General features: G+C 45.9%; 1 protein-coding gene across 1 annotated transcript in view; it reads right to left on the minus strand.

Annotated features, from left to right (window-relative positions):
• The window catches only part of CMBL (carboxymethylenebutenolidase homolog), a 30532-nt gene extending 11683 nt beyond the window's left edge, over positions 1–18849 (minus strand). The window contains 1 exon segment of the mRNA NM_001193768.2: positions 18582–18849. The gene's annotated coding sequence lies outside the window, so the exon portion shown is untranslated.
• Positions 18850–21378: the final 2529 nt, after the last annotated feature.

A 21378-nucleotide genomic window follows, 5' to 3' on the forward strand; every position in this document is an offset into this window, starting at 1 on the left:
TGAGACATTAATACAATTGACCCGGGGCCAGTGAAACGCCTGGAACACCAGGCAGAGGCAAATGCAAATCCACTTTACCACAAGACTTCCACAATCCAGGCCAAAAATACCACCCACTGAAGAGCAGCTCATCAGCAAAAACGATACACAAGGAGGCGATCCAAATAAACAAGATTCAGTAGACATAATACCTGGGAGGAATTTCCGGTGGGAATGGGGTTTGAAATTCACCTGGAAACACTTGGTGAATCAAAATAGAAAACAGGAAGCAATTAGGAAATTAAAAACCTGTTCGTTAAAAAGCATGAAGTGATGCGGCGAAAGTGGGAAAGGAGTAGAACAAGGAATATGATTTGTAAATGACTGAGATAACTCGCTGCCAGCAGGCCTGCCTACATTTAAGTAAATGGAAACAGATTAAACTCACTAGCTGAGACAGATTCTCAACTTGGATTTGTTTCGTTTGGTTTTGTTTTTTGAGACAGGATCTCACTCTGTCACCCAGGCTGGAGTGCAGGGTCACAAACACGGCTCACTGCAGCCTCCACCTCCTCCCTGGGCTCGAGCAATCCTCCCACCTTAGCCTCCCAAGTAGCTGGGACTATGGCACACACCACCACAATCAGCTTCTTTTTTAAAAATAAAAATGTTATGTAGACGAGGTCTCACTATATTGCCCAGGTTGGTCTCAAACTCCTGGGCTCAAGCAAACATCCCGCCTCACACTCCCAAAGTGCGAGGATTACAGGTGTGACCCACCGTGCCTGGTTCAAATTAGACTTTTAAAAAATTAAGGTTCTGGACCAGGCATGGTGGCTCACACCTGTAATCCCAGCACTTTGGGAGGCTGAGGCAGGCGGATCACAAGGTCAGGAGTTCAAGACGAGCCTGGCCAATATGGTGAAACCCCGTCTCTACTGAAAATACAAAAATTAGCCGAGTGTGGTGGCAGGCGCCTGTAGTCCCAGCTACTTGGGAGGCTAAGGCAAGAGAATCGCTTGAACTTGGATGGTGGAGGTTGCAGTGAGCCGAGATCACGCCATTTTGCACACTCCAGCCTGGGCAACAAGAGCGAGATTCTGTCTCAAAAAAAGAAGAAAAAAAAAAAATTAAGGTTCCATCAAAAAAGAAGAACTAGGAGCACTAAACCCAAAGACATATGTAATTCCCTTCATTAACACCTGGAGAACACAGAGTCTTTACAAGCAGAGGTGAACTGCCTGCATATTAAACCACAATCAAAGATTCAGCAAAGATTTTATATAACGAATGTTATACAAATGCAATGAAGAAATTATAATAAAACCCAAAAGATTTAGAACTGGATTGTTACCACAAAAACACTATATAGCAAAACTTGATGCAAACAATATGGCAGTAGAGGCATCGTTACAGCCTAGACTGCATATACTTGAACAAGAGGAAGGAATGAAAGTAAGCCAAATATCAAGAAGTTAGAGGAAAAAAATAGAATTAAGCCTTTCTTAGTTCATTCAGGCTGTTATAACAAATACAGTAAACTGGGTAGTTCATAAATGCAGAGGTTTATTTCTTACAGTCCTGGAGGCTGGGAAGTCCCAGTTCAAGGCACTGGCAGATGCAATGTTGAGTAGGGTCCACTTTCTGGTTCATAGATGGCGCCCTCTTCTTGTATCCTCACGGGGTAGAAGGGACTAGCTGGCTCCCTGGGGTCTCCTTTATAAGGACACTAATCCCTATAGCAAGAGCTCTGCCCTCAAACCTAATCACTTCCCAAAGACCTGACCTCCTAGGGGGTGATACAATTACCTTGAGGGTTAGGAGTTCAACATAGGAATTCTGGGGAGACACAAACATTCAGAATACAGCAAACCCTACAAAGAGGAAATAAAGAAATGAAAATAAAGAAATAGGCTGGGTGCAGTGACTCACAACTGTAATCTCAGCACTTTGGGAGGCTGAGGCGGGCAGATCAGGAGGTCAGGAGTTCGAGACCAGCCTGGCCAACATGGTAAAACCCCACCTCTACTAAAAATACAAAAATCAGCTGGGCATGGTGGCATGCATCTGTAATCCCAGCTACTTGGGAGGCCAAGACAGGAGAATCGCTTGAACCTGGGAGGCGGAGGTTGCAGTGAACCAAGATGGCGCCACTGCACTCCAGCCTGGGCGACAGAGCAAGACTCCGTCTCAAAAAAAAAAAAAAAGAAAAGAAAAAGAAAGAAATAATAGAAAGAAACCAAAGAGATTAAAATATGATTCCTTAAAAAGTTATAAAATAGGCACATCTCCAACAAAATTGATCAATAAAAGGGAAAGTGATGAACACACACACACACAACAATAAAACAGTATCTGGAATGAAAAGGTGACATAAAGATTTTGTCAGGCCTCTGAGCCCAAGCCAAGCCATCGCATCCCCTGTGACTTGCACGTATATGCCCAGATTGCCTGAAGTAACTGAAGAATCACAAAAGAAGTGCAAATGCCCTGCCTCGCCTTAACTGATGACATTCCACCACAAAAGAAGTGAAAATGGCCGGTCTTTGCCTTAAGCGATGATATTATCTTGTGAAATTCCTTTTCCTGGCTCATCCTGGCTCAAAAAGCTCCCCCACTGAGCACCTTGTGACCCCCACTCCTGCCCGCCAGAGAACAACCCCCTTTGTAATTTTCTTTTACCTACCCAAATCCTATAAAACGGCCCCACCCTTATCTCCCTTCTGACTCTTTTTCGGACTCAGCCCGCCTGCACCCAGGTGATTAAAAAGCTTTATTGCTCACACAAAACCTGTTTGGTGGTCTCTTCACACAGACGTGCATGACAGATTTTATCTTTAGAAATCATAAAAAATTAATACAAACAACTTTATGTTAATAAATTTGAAAACAGAAAAAAAAATGGACAAATTGGTAAAAGAGAAAAGAGAGGAAATGTTTCCCAACTATTTTGTATGTCTGCCTTTGAAATTTGGCCAGGTGTGATGCCTCACACCTGTAATCCTAGCACTTTGAAAAGCCAAGGTGGGAGGACTGTTTGAGCTCAGAAGTTTGAGAAAAGCCTGGAAATCATAGTGAGACCCTGTCTTTACAAAAAAAAAAAAAAAATTGGCCTGGTGTGGTGGTGCACACCTGTGGTCCCAGCTCCTTGATAGGCTGAGGTGGGAGGATCCCTTGAGCCTGAGAGGTCGAGGCTACAGTGAGCTATAATTGATTTGACTGCCCACCACACTCCAGCCTGGGCAACAGAGCAAGAAGACCTTGTCTCAAAAAAAAAAAAAAAGCTAAAAAAAAATTTCAAAGTAACAGGAAAAAAGGTGGTGAGACAACTCCAGATTAAAAGAAACAAAAGAGAAATAAACCTAATTGCACCATGTGAACCTTAACTAGATCCTGGTTCACAATTAAGAATAGCTATAAGAGACATTTGGGTGACAAAAGAAGGAGTGAATATGGATGGGGGTTGATATTATGAATTACCATTACTTTTTTAAGGTATGAGAACAGCAGTTATACAGAATGTTCCTAGTTCGATGATATATACTAAGTACTGAACAATGAAGTGTCATAACCTCTGCAATTTATCCCCAAATGGCTCATAAAATACACATGTACACAACACACACAGAGATGTGTAAAGCAATATGGCAAATTGCCAAGAATTATTGAATCCACTTGATCCATATATAAATGTTTGCTGTACTATTTATTCCATTTTTCTGGATTTGAAAATTTTTTATAACTGAAAGTTGGGGTGAGGGGCCTGACCAAAAATATTCACCAATCAAAAAAAAAAAATCAGAAGTAAATGTCTACTTGGAGCAAATAATATCTTGGATACAAAAAGTGAACAAAGACAAATTGAAAATGAAAAATTGAATGACCCTCTTACTTACAAATGTAGGTACAAAAATCCTACGTGAAATATTTGCACGTGAATTCTGACAATATATTTTTAAATGCATATATAATGACTATATCATGAATGCAAAGATGGTTTGCCATTGCACGTTCTATGATGTAATCCATGATATCAACAAATTAAAGGAGTGAATTCACATAATCATCACAAGAAGTACAGAAAAAAAACACTCAGATAAAATTCAACATGCCATGGGCCAAATGTTTGTGTCCCCTCAAAATTCATGTTGAAACCCTACCCCTCAGTGTTACTGTGTTTGGAGAAAGGATCTTTAGGAGGTAATTAAGGACAGATGAGCTCATTATGTAGCAGGACCAGCCACAGACAAAACTCCACAGACACCGAGTTAAAGAAGGAAGGGGTTTATTCGGCCCAGGGCATTGGCAAGACTTCTGTCTCAAGAGCCGAGCTCCTCCAATGAGCAATTCCTGTCCCTTTTAAGGGCTCACAACTCTAAGGGGGTGCATGTGAGAGGACTGTGATTGATTGAGCAAGCAGCGGGTATGTGACTAGGGGCTGCATGCACCGGTAATTAGATCAGAACAACACAAGATAGGGATTTTCACAGTGCATTTTTATACAATGTCTGTAATCTATAGATAACAGAACTAATTAGGTTTGGGTAGATCTTTAACCACCAGGCCCAGTGTATAGCGCCAGGCTGTCTCCCTGTGGATTTCATTTCTGACTTTTAGTTTTTACTTCTTTCTGTGGAGGCAGAAATTGGGCAATGGCCCATCTTGGCTCACTGCAACCTCCACCTCCTGGGTTCAAGCGATTCTCCTGCCTCAGTCTCCCAAGTAGCTGGGATTACAGGCGCGCGCCACCACGCCCGGCTAATTATTTGTATCTTTAGTAGAGATGGGTTTTCATGTCAGCCAGGCTGGTCTCAAACTCCTGACCTCGTGATCCGCCTGCCTCGGCCTGCCAAAGTGCTGAGATTACAGGCGTGGGCCACCGTGCCCGGCCTAATTTTTGTATTTTTAGCAGAGATGGGGTTTCACCATGTTGGCCAAGCTGGTCTCCAACTCCTGACCTCAGGCTATCCGCCCGCCTTGGCCTCCCAAAATGCTGGGATTACAGGCATGAGCCACCACGTCTGGCCAAAACATATAATTTTTATATGATACCCCTCATAATACCAACATTTGTTAACTAGGAACAATGCTAACAATAGATGTGCAAGATATTTAAAGAAAATTTACCTTTTAACATTAAGGATAAAAAAGACCTAAATAAATGAAGACATGTATCTTGCAAATTGATGAGTCATTAGCAATGTGCAAAATAAGTAATATCGTAAAGATGGCGGTTTTCTTCAAATTAACCTATAAATTCAATGCAATTACAGTAAAAATTCCAAATGAATTTTCATGTTAAAACTAATAAAAAGAGGTAAGAAACAAGAATAGCCACGATAACTGAAAGAAAATGGAGAAGGAGAAATTAATTTACCAAACAACAAAACCTATTAAAACAGTATGGTATTGCTGGATAGATGAATATATCAACAGAACAGACCAAAGACTCTAGAACTCATGTATATTCATCCAGTCATCCACAGAATGTTTATTGAGGCACCACTCTGTGACAAACACTGTCGAAGGCTCTGGGGAAACAGCAAAGCATGAAACAAATAAAAATCCCTGACCTCAGGAATCATACAGTCCAGTGGGATGAAATATACAGAAACAATGTGCTTTTCAGATGGTAATCAATGCTAAGAAGAAAAACAGAGCAGAGAAGAAAAGAAGACAATCTTGGATTGAGGGTGTGGGTTGCAATTTACAACAGTGTATTGGGGAACAGCTTGTTGGAAAGGCACCATTGGGCAAAGGAGGCGAGGGGTGGTGCCCTGCACATATCTGGAGGAAGAGCGGTCGAGGCAGAACAAACAGCAAGTGCCAAAGGCCCTGAGGTAGAAGCACGTCTGACATGTCTGATGAACAGCAAGACCAGTGTGGCTGGAACAGAAAGTGCCAGGGGAGAGAGCAGCAGGGAATAGTGTGAGTTCCCAGAGCTTTACTGGAAGAATTCAGTTTTTCCTCAGTGTGAGACAGAAGCCACTGGAGAATTTTGGGGAAGTGAGTGGCTTTATCTGAGTTGATTAAAAGTATCATTGGCCTGACACGGTGGCTCAAACCTGTAATCTCAATACTTTTGGAGGCTGAGGTGGGAGGATTGTTTGAGACCAGCCTGAACAACATAGCAACACTGCCAAAAAAAATAAAAAATTAACTGGGCATGGCGGCACATGCCTGTATTCCCAGCTACACGGGAGGCTGAGGTAGGGGGATCCCTTGAGCCTGGGAGGTCAAGGCTGCAGTGAGTCACGATTATGTCATGGCACTCCAGCCTAGATGACACAGAGAGATCCTGTCTCAAAAAAAAAAAAAAAAAAGTATCATTAAAGATGCTGTTTTAAGAAGAGATCATCAAGTAGCAAAGGAAGAAAAGAAAGTCCAGTTGGATAGCTCCAGCAACAATCCAGCCAAGAGATGAAGCAGCTCACACCAGGATGGTGATGGTGAGAGGGAGGGAATGGTCAAGTGTGGGCAGATTTTACAGGCAGAGCCACTCAGTTCTGCAGACAGATTGTATGTGTGGGGACATCAGACAAAAGGAGGAGTCAGTGGTGATTACAACGGTTCCTGCCTAAGCAACCAGAGGGTGGAGTGTGTTTAAATGAGAAGGGATGCAGGAAGAGCTGGTGTGAGGAGATAAGTACTTCAGTTTGGGGCATATTAAGGCTCAGGTATCTATTACACATCCCAGAGAAAAGCTGGGTGACACGATAGAGGTTCAAGGGCCAGGGGCCCAAGCTGAAATGACAACTTTGAGAATGATGTGAGTATACGGCTGACCCTCATTGTTTGCAGATTCTGTATTCACGAACTCATCTACTTGCTGATTGTTTTTGTTGTTGTTGTTGTTGTTGTTGTTGTTTTTGAGACAGAGCCTCACTCTGGTTGCCCAGGCTGGAGTGTAGTGGCGTGATCTCGGCTCACTGCAACCTCCACCTTCTGGGTTCAAGTGATTCTCCTGTGTCAAGTGATTCTCCTCCCTAGTTGCTGGGAAAACAGGCACCCGCCACCATGCCTGGCTAATTTTTGTTTGTTTGTTTTTGAGACAGAATCTGGCTCTGTCACCCAGGCTGGAGTGCAGTGGCGTGATCTCGGCTAACTGCAACCTCCACCTTCTGGGTTCAAGTGATTCTCCTGCATCAGCCTCCCTAGTTGCTGGGAAAACAGGCGCCTGCTTCCACGCCTGACTAATTTTTGTATTTTTTTTTTTCTTTTTTTGAGACAGAGTCTGGCTCTGTTGCCCAGGCTGGAGTGCAGTGGCGTGATCTTGGCTCACTGCAAGCTCTGCCTCCCAGGTTCACGCCATTCTCCTGCCTCAGGCTCCAGAGTAGCTGGGACTACAGGTGCCCACCACCACACCCGGCTAATTTTTTGTATTTTTAGTAGAGATGGCATTTCACCATGTTAGCCAGGATGGTCTCGATCTCCTGACCTCGTGATCCACCCACCTCAGCCTCCCAAAGTGCTGAGATTACAGGCGTGAGCCACCGCACCCGGCCAATTTTTGTATTTTTAATAGAGATGGGGTTTCACCATGTTGGCCAGGCTGGTCTCGAACTCCTGACCTCGGATGATCCTGCCCACCTCGGCCTCCCAAAGTGCTGGGATTACAGATGTGAGCCACTGTGCCCAGCCATACCTCTGAGTGTATTTTGTAACCCCTCCATCTTTCATGGACATTCAAAAAATGTGAACTGTCGATGTCCACATTCCCAGCTGAGGACACACAGGGTGCAATAGACTGAATGTGTCCCCAAAAAGTCAGATGTTGAAACCCTGATTCCAATGGAATGATATTTGGAGGTGGGGTCTTTGAGAGGCAAGTAGTTCACAAGTGCAGAGTCCTCAAGAATGGGTTGAGGGCCTCAGAGGAGCCCAGAGGGCTGGCTTGCCTTCTTTCTGCTGGGTGAGAATACAGCCAGAAGATGACCATCTGCAAACCAGAAACAGGCGCTCAGCAGACACTGGATCTGCCAGCGCCTCGATCTTGGACTTCCCAGCCTCCAGAACTGTGAGAAATGTTTGTTGTTGAAGCCACGTTTCTTAGAGCAGTCCAAGTGCCCACAACACTTTGCTTCTCATTTCAGCTCTCACAGTATAAACAAGTGTCCTTTGCATGGTCTTAGTGCACATTTTTGTGCTTTTTGAGGGGTTGATTTTGCCGTTTAAAAGGGCCCTGCACTTAGGGCTCACATGCTGTCTAGTGTTGCTAAGCATGGGAAGGCTGTGATGTGCCTTATGGGGAAAATGCGTGTATTGGAGAAGCTTTTTTCAGGCACAAGTTACAGACCTGTTGGCCATGAGCTCCCTGTCAATGAGTCAACAATATATATTAGAATGGTGTCTTCCACAAAAACACACATAAAACCAGGCTGATGTGTGGGTCAACTGAGGAAACTGCTGTGACCAGGCCAGAGCTTTACAGGAAGCTAACCTGTATTTTCCCCAGGAGCAATGGTTTAGGATTTGCTAACTCAGTGTCTGTAGTGACTTTACTACTACAAATACCAAGAATGACTGTATGTAGGTTTGGTTTGTTTGTCTGTTTGAGACACAGTCTCACTCTGTCCCCTAAGCTGGAGTGTGGTGGTACAATCTCGGCTCACAACAACCTCCACCTACCGGGTTCAAGCAATTCTCCTGCCTCAGCCTCCCGAGTAGTTGGTACTACAGGCAATCACCACCATACCCGGCTAATTTTTGTCTTTTTGGTAGAGATGGGGTTTCGCCATGTTGGCCAGGCTGCTCTCAAACTCCTAACCTCAGGTGATCCACTGCGCCAGGCCTGTAGGTGATATTTAAACTTTAAGAATGAATGACATCCTTCAGGGAATAATGGTGGATGAATAAAAGAGAAATCTAGAAGACTGAGCCCTGGGGTCCTTCAACACAAACATTCAGGGAGATCGGAAGGAACCAGCAAGTGAGGACTGAGCCTGAGAAGGAACAGCCAGTGATGGGGTAGGAAGACCCCAAGTGTGGTGTCCTGGACCCAAGTGAAGAACAGGTATTGAGGGGAGAGCAACGAATGGTGAGAGTTGCCCTCAGGGCTTGGCAAAGTGAAGGTCATTGGTGACCTCCACAAGGACAGGCTTGGACGAGGGCATGGGTGACAGCATAATCATAGTGGGCTTAAATGAGACTGAGAGGAGACTGGGCACGGTGGCTCATGCCTCTAATCCCAGCACTTTAAGAGGCCAAGGTGAGCGGGCTGCTTGAGGCCTGGAGTTTGAAACCAGCCTGGCCAACACAGTAAAACCCCGTTTCTACTAAAAATATCAAAATTAGCCAGGCGTGGTGGCACGTGCCTATAATCCCAGCTACTTGGGAGGCTGAGGCAGGAGAACTGCTTGAACCTGGGAGGCAGAAGTTGCAGTGAGCTGAGATCACGCCATTGCACTCCAGCCTGGGCAACAGAGCGAGACTCCATCTCAAAAAAAAAAAAAGAGAGAGAGAATGAGAGAGGAGAGAACTAAAGACAGTGAACATAGAAAACTCTTAGAAGACTTCTGACAAAAAAAGGAGCAAAGACGCCAGCCGTGGTGGCTCACGCCTGTAATCCCAGCACTTTGGGAGACAGAGGCAAGTGGATCACTTGAAGTCAGGAGTTCGAGACCAGCCTGACCAACATGGGGAAAACTCGTCTCTACTAAAAATACAAAAATTAGCCAGGCGCGATGGCGGATGCCTGTAATCCCAGCTACTTGGGAGGCTGAGGCAGAAGAATCGCTTGAACCCACCAGGCAGAGGTTGCAGTGAGCTGAGATCGCACCATTGCACTCCAGCCTGGGCAACAAGATCTAAACTCCGTCTCAAAAAAAAAAAAAAAAAAAAAGAGCAAAGAGACTGTGCAAAAGACGGAGGGAAGATACAGTGATGAGCCTTTTTTTTTTTTTTAAGTGGAAGAAATCTCAGCCTATTTGTATGTGGATGAGAATGATACCACAGAGAGGAAAACAAACAAATCACAACCAGTGACCCAGGGAGAGAGGAAACTGGAGAGCAGGAGGGGAGGTTCTGGTGCATAGCGGAGGAGCTGCCTTCTTTGGCAGTGTGGACAGTCCTCACACGCCCAAGCCAGGCTGAGGACGTGGACACAGACACAGGTGGTGGTGGGTGTGGGGCAGGAGAGTGTGGATGCTCCCTGTTGGCATCTGTTTGCTCACAGAACTGAGAAGCAGAGTCAGCAGCTCAGGGTGAGAGGCAGGAGGAGGGCTGGGGAGAGGATAAGCAGGAAAACGGGGGGCCAGGGAGAAGTACTGTGGTCGGGGAAATGTATGGCTGTTTCCTCCAGCCAGGTCCAGCAGCGGGAACATGCGCAGAGCAGGCGCAGAGCAGGCAGAGAGAGGGGGTCAGATACAATGGGGCTCTGTAGTCATGAGAGGGGGTAGCAGGGACCTGTTGGGGGAGGAGGCACTGGCCATCAATGGGGCAAGGCTGCAGCACTGAGCTACCCAGGTGAGAAAACAAGTCACCACGGATCCCCACCTACCCCAGTGTGCGAGCATATCAGATGGCTAGAAATCTAAGTAGGAAAGGCAAAATTCAGCGATCAGAGGGAAATACTGAATACTTTTTTCTTGTACTTTGGAGTAATGAAGAATTTCTTAAATTTGACCCCCCCCAAAAAAAAAAACCCCATAAAGGATTAGAAATCCCATTTCATGGCTGGGCGTGGTGGCTCACGCCTGTAATCTCAGAACTTTGGGAGGCTGAGGCGGGTGGATCATGAGGTCAGGAGATCCAGACCATCCTGGCTAACATGGTGAAACCCCGTCTCTACTAAAAATAGAAAAATTACCCGGGCGTGGTGGTGGGTGCCTGTAGTCCCAGCTTCTCGGAAGGCTGAGGCAGGAGAATGGCATGAACCTGGGAGACGGAGCTTGCAGTAAGCCGAGATCATGCCACTGCACTCCAGCCTGGGCGACAGAGCAAGACTCTGTCTCAAAAAAAAAAAAAAGAAGAAGAAGAAATCCCATTTCATGGTAACCAATTGTTTTTTTTTTTTTTAAAAAAAGGAAAGACAACTGAAGAAAACTGAATACTAAGTGGATATTTGATGATATTGCAAATTATTGTGAATTTTGGCAAGGAAAGATGATGGCATTGCAACCATGTGTTTCTGAGTCCTTGTCTTTCACAGATGCATCACCATATTATGATGTACACACAGATGACATGACCAGAGGTCTGGGATTTACTTCAGAATAGCCCCCTTTTGGGCTGAACACGGTGGCTTACACCTGTAATCCCAGCACTTTGGGAGGCCAAGGCTGGTGGATCACCTGAGGTCAGGAGTTCGAGACCAGCCTGGCCAACATGGTGAAACCCTGTTTCTACTAAAAATACAAAAATTAGCCAGGCATGGTGGTGAGCGCCTATAATCCCAGCTCCTCGGGAGGCTGAGGCATGAGAATCGCTTGAATCCAGGAGGCAAAGGTTGCAGTGAGACGAAATCGCGCCACTGAACTCCAGCCTGGGCGAAAGAGCAAGACTCCATTTCAAAAAACAAACAAATAAAAACCCAAAATAGCTCCGTGTGGGGTAGGGTGGACAAGGTGTCCATGTGCTGATGGTGGTGCAGCTGGAGTGTCTTCCGTACTAATCTCTCTACTTTTACATATGCCTGAGATTTTCCATGACTAAAAGCTTTTAAAATTGCATTAATAAGATAGCAACTAAGATGAAAGATTAATAAGATAATGATTAACATTAATATTAAGATAAAAGTCTCTATAAACAAAGTGAGAAAACAAGATAGACTAGGAGAAGGTATTATTATAGGAACAGAGGACTTCTTGTCTAGATAAAATATATAAAGAATTCTTGCCGGGCGCGGTGGCTCAAGCCTGTAATCCCAGCACTTTGGGAGGCTGAGATGGGCGGATCACGAGGTCAGGAGATCGAGACCATCCTGGCTAACACAGTGAAACCCCGTCTCTACTAAAAAATACAAAAAAACTAGCCGGGCGAGGTGGCGGGCACCCATAGTCCCAGCTACTCGGGAGGCTGAGGCAGGAGAATGGCGTGAACCCAGGAGGCAGAGCTTGCAGTGAGCCGAGATCTGGCCACTGCACTCCAGCCTGGGCGACAGAGCGAGACTCTGTCTCAAAAAAAAAAAAAAAAGAATTCTTATAAGTCACCAAGAAAAAGACAACGCAATAGAAAAATTCATACGAATGGGCAATTTACAAAAAAGTATACCTGAATGGCCCATAAACATATGAAGAAATATTCAACCTCACTGTACTTACGGAAATTACAATAAAAACAAGAATGAAGTACTGTTTTCCATCTTGCAGATTGCGAAAGTCTGTTAACACACAGAGATGATGGTACACTTGTAGGGAAATGGGAGGGCACGTGAAATGATTCAAACCCTGGAAGCTGTCTGGCAAGGTCTAGCAAAGTTAAAGAAGCAGATGCCCCGCACACCAGATATCCCACCACTAGATGTTTCCCTAGAGAAATTCATGTCACATATGGTGGGACACGGTGGCTCATGCCTGTAATCCCAGCACTTTGGGAGGCCAAGGCAGAGGGATCACTTGAGCCCAAGAGTTTGAGAGCATCCTGGGCAACATGGTAAAATCCCATCTCTACAAAAAAAAAAAAAAGGAAAAATTAGCCAGGCATGGTGGTGTGCACCTGTGGTTTCAGCTACTCAGGAGGCTGAGGTGGGAGGATTGCTTGAGCCCAGGAGGTCAAGATTGCACCACTACACTCCATCCTTGGCGTTAAGAGTGAGACCCTATCTCAAAAAAAAAAAAAAAAGAGAGAGAGAGAGAGAAAAAAAATTTGCACGTGCCCACACAGGCACATGCAGTGATTATGGAAAAATGTTCTTGGCACCACTAATATGATGACAACACCTGGAACCAATCTAATTGACCACCAACAGGAGAATGAATAAACTGTAATTTATTGATTGATGTGGGTTGAATTGTGTTCCCCCAAAATACATGTTTAAGTCCTATCCCCTACTCCCTTTGCATGTGACCTTAACTAGACACAGGGTCCTTGCAGATGTCCTATAGTTAAGATGAGGTCATACTGGAGTACAGTAGACCATAAATCCAATGACTGGTGTCCATCTAAGAAGGCGATAATGTGGACAAAGACACAACAGACACACAGAAGAGAAAGCCGCATGAAGATGGAGGTGGAGACGGGAAGGATGCACCTGCAAGCCAAGGATTGCTGGCCCCCACCAGATGTTGGAATAGCCAAGGAAAGGTTCTCCTCTACAGGTTTCAGAAAGAGCAGAGCCCTGCTGACACTTTCAATTTGGACTCCTGGCCTCTAGAACTATGAGGTACTTTGTTGCTTTAAGTCACCCAGTATCTGGTAATGTTATGGCAGCCCTAGAAAACAAATACATTCATAAAAAGAATATTACACAACAGTTTAATGAACAGGCTGCACCTGTAATTTATCAATACAATAAATCTCCAGGCCCACATGGTGGCTCATGTCTGTTATCCCAGCACTTTGGGAGGTCGAGGCATGGTCATAGCCAGAGGCCAGGAGTATGAGACCAGCCTGAGCAACATAGGGAGAACCCATCTCTACAAAAAAATTTTTTTAATTAGCCGGGCGTGGTAGCATGCACCCATAGTCCCAGCTACTCAGAAGACTGAGAGGAGGATCATTTGAACCCAGGAATTCAAGGCTGCAGTAAGCTATGATCATGCCACTACACTCCAGCCTGGGCAATGCAGAGAGACCCTGTCTCTAAAAATAAAAATACAAAACTTAAAAAAATCTCAAAAACATAATACGTAAAAAGACATAGCATTTTGATACTAAACAACAGCCAAAAAAACACATTTTGATGCTAAATAAAAAACAACCAAAAAATATACATTTTACTAATGAACATACTGTAGGAAAAGTATCACGCATGGGAATGAATTATCACCATTAGGACAATGGTTACTGGGATGAGAGGGGAGAAAAAACGGAGATTGTGGGCTTTATTATATTTTCTTTCCTTAAAAAGTTTTGATTTGAAGTATATAGGGCAAAATGGTACTATCTTTTAAATATGGGTGATGTGAAAGGGTGGCTGTTACATAATTTCCTTCACATTACTGAATATTCTTAGTGTTTCATAATTAGAAATAAAGTAATTAGATTTTGAGAAGAAAGAAATTAATAACTAGTTATCCAGTCAAGGACAACTGGACTCTAGTTTTATTGGTTTGGTTTTCATAAGCTACATTATAGAACTATAATTAGTAAGACAAATAATTCAACATTGTTATTTGACACCGTTTCAGAAAAACTCTCAAGCCATGTTTCCCTCTGCTCTCACAATACAACGATCATCAACGCGACGACCAAATGTAAGGGGGTGGGGCAGGGGGTGGTGAGGGCTCAGTTCCCAAGACTGCCCCACCCCTCAGACACAAGCAGCAAGTCCAGGCCTGTAGAGTTTTCTTTTTTCTTTTTCTTTTTGCTGGAGGGCAGTGCACGATCTCCGCTTACTGCAAACTCCACGTCCCGGGTTCAAGCGATTCTCCTGCCTCAGCCTCCCAAGTAGCTGCGACTACAGGCGCCTGCTACCACGCCCGGCTAATTTTTATACTTTTAGTAGAGACAGGGTTTCACTATGTTGGCCAGGCTGGTCTGGGCTGACTTCTTATCTGAGCTGTTTGTTCTATGAGCATCCAGGGATCACAGAAAATCCTGGCCATTCCAGGAAGCCTCTAATCTGAATGTTTTTACTTTATTCTCAGTTGACATCCATTTTGCAAAAGGAATGCTTACAGGCAGGTGAGCAGCCCTCCATGCTGATCCTGCAAGGTTATTCTCCTGCAGGAGAGGCCCGTGTGTGGTGCATGTCGAAGGCTGGACTCCTGCCCAGACCCTCCACAAGGGCACAGCAGCCAGGCCACGCCTTGTGCCAAAGGCCAAGTTTACAATGGGCAGGGCGAACAGTTTCTACCCTGGCAAGTCTCAGGGAACATACCCTTGACCCTCAACTAACTGTACTGTATTTTCTGTATATACCTTTCAGGATTTTAGCTTCCTCCCGCAGATGCACTGTAAACCAAAAATAAAATTCCAAGCCTCCCAACTAAGTGAATGGACCTCTCCTCTTGGCCAAGGGGATTCTAAAGAAACCCATAAAACTAATTCAGGCCATGACAGGAAGGAGGGGCTGGGCTCAGTGGCTCATGCCTGTAATTCCAGCACACTGGAAGGCCTATCTCCACAAAACCCCATCTCTACAAAAAAAAAAAAAAAAAATTAGAAAATTAGCCAGGCTTGGTGGCACACACCTGTGGTCCCAGCCTTTTAGGAGGTTGAGCTAGGAGGATCACTTGGGCCCAGGAGGTCAAGACTGCAGTGAGTCAATGATCATGCCACTGCACTCCAGCCTGGGGGACACAATGAAACCCTGTTCCAAAAATATTAACTAATTATTTTAAAAATTTGTAGCCCCTCCTATAGCTTATTGAATCTGTGTATTTGGCCACACCGTTCAGCACAGATCCGTGTACTATTCTTCCCACACTGGAAGGTCTGTTTCCAGCTTCTGGCCAGAGACTACCCTTCCCAGCCTGTCAGAATGGCCGCCTTGCAGGCTGCAACACTTTATGAGAAATAAAGCTCTCTTTTGCCAAATTTATGAAACTCCCCATTCTTTAGTTGACAAAAGAAACGTTGAGATGAATTGCAAACGAAGACAAGTGCAGTGGCTCACACCTGTAATCCCAGTACTTTGGGAGGCTGAGGCAAGAGGATTGATTGAGACTGCGAGTTAGAGACCAGCCTAGGCAACATGTCTCTCTTTTTTTTTTTAACTTTTCTCCACAGGAGGGGAAAGAGTCCATTACTTCCGCATGGAGACAAGACAGAATTTACAAATCTATCAGATCTGCCACTTATCCCTAAAAATGGCTCCAGTACAATGAACGAAGCGGGAATCAGACAGCTTCGTGCAGAGGGTGTGCTATAGACATGGGTACTTTTCCACTGAGGCACAAAATTTATTTTACATATGATGAGGTGCTTTATTGTGAGTGAGAAGGTTTCCTTTTCCTCTTGTGCTGGGGCAGGACTGTGTGTCTGAGATGCATGACAGAGTCCTCGTTACACATGTGTCAATAAAGGCTTTTCTGCATCATGGCAGATGTGTTGGGGCCATCTTCTGGTCATCCCCAGGTCACAGGTCAGTTCTGTGGTCTCCACTGGTGAGGTCTCTGGAAATCAGGATGCTCTTCCTAGCTCTGGGGAGTGCCCTGCAGGACACCCTGGGGGCCACGCTCTTCGGCAATATCCACCCTGGCCACCAGCACGAATGCACGATTCCCCATAGACATTGCTGCAAGGTGCTGCATATGTGTGAATGACTTCTATGTGATGGTACACACAGGAGAGGAGCATATGAAATTGGAATTTGCAGATCAAATACTCAACAGTGATCCCCATGGGTTTTCATGAGTAATTTTCCAGAAGGACTTGCTTGTGTGAGGCAAAGCTCGAAGGGCCACAAGAGTCACTCCGCAGGGGTGAAGGAGACTCACTCTGCCTCACACAAGCACGTGCCTTTTACACATTAAAACCCATGGGGATCACTGGTGTTTTTTTGTTTTGTTTTGTTTGAGACGGAGTCTCGCTCTGTTGCCCAGGCTGGAGTGCAATGGTGCAATCTCTGCTCACTGCAACCTCTGCCCCACTGATTCAAGCAATTTTCCTGCCACAGCCTCCTGAGTAGCTGGGATTACAGGCACATGCCACCACGCCTGGCTAATTTTTGTATTTTAGTAGGGACGGGGTTTCAGCATGTTGGCCAGGCTGGTCTCAGACTCCTGACCTCAGGATTCATCTGCCTCGGCCTCCCATAGCGCTAGGACTACAGGCGTGAGCCACCGCACCTGGCCTTACAGTTGAGTATTTGATCTGCAAATTCCAAGGGTATGCTCTCCTGCGCGTACCTTCACGAGGCATTCCTTTACTCCATATACATTTCCACTTCTTGACTTCTTTTTTGAACCAGTTACAACATCTGCCTATTTCTCTCTTTAATGAATAAAATATTTACCACTTTTATATCTGTATAAAAGTAATGATTTCACCTTTGGCTGAAAATTATCTTTTAACAATGTAATCAAACATTCCCTAACACTGGCAGTCAGAGAGATGAGAGACAGGTGGTTAAGTATGGTGGGGGTGTAGTTTTCCTGATTTCATGTCCTAAGGATTCAAATAACTCACAAGTCAGACTTCCAGGCACAACACAGTTCTCCAACAGAAATAGAGAAAACAGATCTTGACAAGCAAAGGGGACTGGTGCAGTTGGGATTATAACAAGCAGGGAAGTCTAGGAATACATCTCCAGCCTCCTGGGAGAGCCGGAGCCTGGAGGGGGCGGAGAGGAGGAGGAGGGAGGCCTGGGGGAAGAGAGGTCTGCAAAGTCAGGAAAGGGAAGGCCAGGAGGTATCCAGGTGCAGTGGGGCGGAGAGGAGAGAAGGGAGGAATACATTTCTGGAAGCTTTAGAAATTGAGAAATCGAAACCACGTGGAAGTGAATCCAGGGCTCAGGGTTACAGAGGGCCCCAAGACAACACAGGGGTCTAATGTGAAAGGCAGGTTTCTCCTTTACTGGTTAAACACTGTAGGAACATGGCAAGTGATTTTCAATCTTGCAGCAGGGAAGGCAGGGCCAGTACTTATCCTTAGATGATTATATAAACAACAAACTTCTCCAAATATTTATTTTTCAGCAGTCATCCTTGTATTTTCCAAGTGTCTATGGTTGAGAGAGCAGGAATTAGGAAGCTACCTGGATGAGCACACATTGGCCCTCTTGGACATGCCAACGACGCCCCTGCAGTCTGCTTTTTCTCTGGTGTTCCCAGGCCTGGATAGGATTCCCCGGATACCGACGAGGCTCATTACTAACCACTTTATTTTAAATGGGCTTTGAAAACAACAGGTGGCATCTTCCATCAGCAAGTGGACATAAATCTCAGTGCCCAGTGTTTCCAAAGCCTGCCCGACCCACATGGCTGTGGGGTGTAAACTGTCCAGTCGTTCTTGGCAACACCTACCCAGCATTTAGGATGTCCCACTCTTAGACCCATAGACCCAGCACCTCTCTTCTTAATACTCACCCTAAGGAAAAGCTGTCGAATGTGGATACTGATTTCGATGCAAATATGCTCAGTTTTTTTTTCACAGTTTTATATTAGTAAAAACGCTAGAACCAGAATGTCTCACTGCAGGAAGAGAGTTACAAGGAGTATTTAACGGCATGGAGGAAAGGTTCCTCCGTGCTAAACGGCCAAAACGAACGCAAGTTTGCATACGGTGTGATTTCCACTATGTCCTTAAAATGCATGGCGAAACACCTACGGGAAAATACCAAAATGTAAACAGCGGCTGCTTCGGACGCGTGGGATCGTGGGGGCTGCTGTTCTGCAAGGACAACGTATCACTTTTATGAAAGTCAGCTTCTGAAAACGGATTATGGGAAGTTCCTTACCCGTGCACGCGGCAAAGACCTTCTTTGCCACAGTTAGAACACACGCGCGAGTTCAAAGGAGCGGGGCCCGGGCTTATGTGCCCCGGGGACGCGCACGTACCTTGTCTCGCGGCGTAAGACTGCGCTGCACCGCGCGGAGGCCGAACTCAGAGGAGCGGGCGCGGCGCCGGGCGGGGACGTGAGAGGGACGTGGACGCGGCGACCGAGGACGCGGGGATCCCTGCGGGACCAGTGGCTCCACCCGGAGTCGTAGCCTCCAGGGAGAGCCGGAGCCCGGAGGGGGCGGAGAGGAGGAGGAGGGAGGCCTGGGGGAAGAGAGGTCTGCAAAGTCGGAGAAGGGAAGGAAGGCCAGGAGGGAGGGAGGCGCAGAGGGGAGGAGATGAGAGAGGGGAGGGAGGAAAGTAAGGGGAGGGGAAGAAGTGGGGTGATTGGAGGCTGGGGGAGGGAGGAAGAGGGAGGGAGAGATGGGAGAGGCTCCAAGGTAAAGAAAAGTTCAGGGAGAGGGCGTTGGGAGGAGGGGAACCACAGAGCGCAAGGGAAAAGAGAATCAGGAAGCCTTGAGGGAGGAGGCAGGGAGGCCCGGAGAAGGAAGACAGCCAGCCTTCTGTGAGATTTCCGTGCGTGCCTGGCTTCCAACACAAGTAACTTCTGTTGTAAATAAAAATTAAGCTATTTTTTGTTTATTTTATTATTTTATTTTACAGATAGGGTCTTATTCTGTCACCCAGGCTGGAGTGCAGTGACACAATCATAGATCACTGGAGCTTCGAACTCCTGGCTTCAAGTGATCCTCCTCTCTCAGCCTCCTAAAGTGCTGGGATTACACGTGTGAGCCACCATGTCCAGCCACATTTTTTTTTTTTTTTTTTTTTTTTGAGGTGGAGTCTAACTCTGTTGCCGAGGCTGTAGTCACTCAGGCTGGAGTGCAGTGGCACGATCTCAACCTCAACCTCACTGCAACCTCCACCTCCTGGATTCAAGTGATTCTCCTGCCTCAGCCTCCCCAGTAGCTGGGATTATAGGCATGCGCCTCCACGCCCAGCTAATTTTGTGTTTTCAGTAGAGACGGAGTTTTACCATGTTGGCCAGGCTGGTCTCGAACTCCTGACCTCAAGTGTTCCACCTGCTTCGGCCTCTCAGAGTGCTGAGATTACAGGCATGAGCCACTGTGCCCGGCCCCAGCCCCAAATGAAGCCTTTTAAAAAAAAAAAAAAAAAAAAAAAAAGCCGGGCGCGGTGGCTCATGCCTGTAATCCCAGCACTTTGGGAGGCCGAGGCAAGCGGATCACGAGGTCAGGAGATCGAGACCATCCTGGCTAATACGGTGAAACCCCGTCTCTACTAAAAATACAAAAATTAGCCAGGTGTGGTGGCGAGCACCTGTAATCCCAGCTACTGGGGAGGCTGAGGCAGGAGAATGGTGTGAATCCTGGAGGCGGAGCTGCTTGCAATGAGCCAAGATCTAGCCACTACATTCCAGCCTGGGCGAAAGTGCGAGACTTCGTCTCAAAAAAAAAAAAAAAAAACAAATTAAAAAAAAAATGAATACACGTTTCATACTTGCCTTCTCCTTCGTATTTTCTCTGGTCATCTGACCAAGGTTATGATAACGGCTTCAACTTGGCTGCAGAAGCACACCCCTGTGGCTCACCCAAACTGGAAACGTACAGGAAAAGGGAATTCTAGGAATATAGCTCAGAATTGAGACACGATTCTGGACAAACAGGCACATTACCAAACCATTGCACCATGGTGGCCGCACTTCCTGCCCTCCCCACTGCAAAGGTTTTGTTATGGACAGAATGTTTGTGTCCCCTCCCAAATTTGTTGAAATCCTAACCCCCAGTATGGTGGTATTTGAAGGCGGGGCCTTTGGGAGACGCTTAGGTCATGAGGGTGGAGCCCCCAAGAATGAAATTTGTGCCATTACAAAAAGAGGCAAGGGAGCTTGCTTCCTCATCTGTATGTCAGGAAGAGGACACTCACCAAGAACCCAATCCTGTTGGTCCATCCCAGACTTCCAACTTCCAGAACTGTAAGAAATAAATGTTGTTTCAGCTACCCAAGTCTATCTATGGTGTTTTTGTTGTTGTTGTTGTTTTTGAGACAAGGTCTCACTCTGTCACCCAGGCTGGAGTGCAGTGGTGCCATCTCGGTTCACTGCAACCTCTGCCTCTTGGGTTCAAACAATTCTCCTGCCTCAGCCTCCCGAGTAGCTGGGATTACAGGTGTGTACCACCATGCCCAGCTACTTTTTGTATTTTTAGTAGAGACAAGGTTTCACCATGTTGGTCAGGCTGGTCTCAAATTCCTGACCTCGGGTGATCCACTGGCCTCGGCCTCCCAAAGTTCTGGGATTACAGATGTGAGCCACCTTGCCCAGCCTGGTGTTTTTGTTGTAGCAGCCCAAACGGACTAAAACAGTGTTTTCCTGCTATAGATACATTAATTTTCTTTCAGCCAGCATCTTTCAAAACCCGGTCTGAAGCATCTGCAGTTGAATTATTTTACGGGCTTGGAATTTCTCTAAAATAATGGGTAGGGATTTTTTAAACACCAGAATAATTTAAAAAGCTACCAAAGTGTTATTACCCAGAACAAATTCAGGATCAACCCCAAAGAAAAAAATTTATTTACTTTTTTTGAGACAGGGTCTCACTCTGTCACCCAGACTGGAGGGCAGTGGGACAATCACGGCTCACTACAGCCTCTACTTCCCTGGGTTCAGGTGATCCTCCCACCTCAGCCTCCTAAGTAGGTGGAACTACAGGCATGTCCCCCAGCTAAGTTTTTTTTTTTTTTTTGTGGAGACAGGCTTTCACCATGTTGCCCAGGCTGAAGAAAAATTCTTGTTTCCACCCTACAATGCGCGAATTGCTTGTGACACCCAAAAGGACA

The sequence above is a fragment of the Macaca mulatta genome, chromosome 6 (genome assembly GCF_049350105.2).
Source record: "Macaca mulatta isolate MMU2019108-1 chromosome 6, T2T-MMU8v2.0, whole genome shotgun sequence".
Classification (NCBI taxonomy): domain Eukaryota; kingdom Metazoa; phylum Chordata; class Mammalia; order Primates; family Cercopithecidae; genus Macaca; species Macaca mulatta.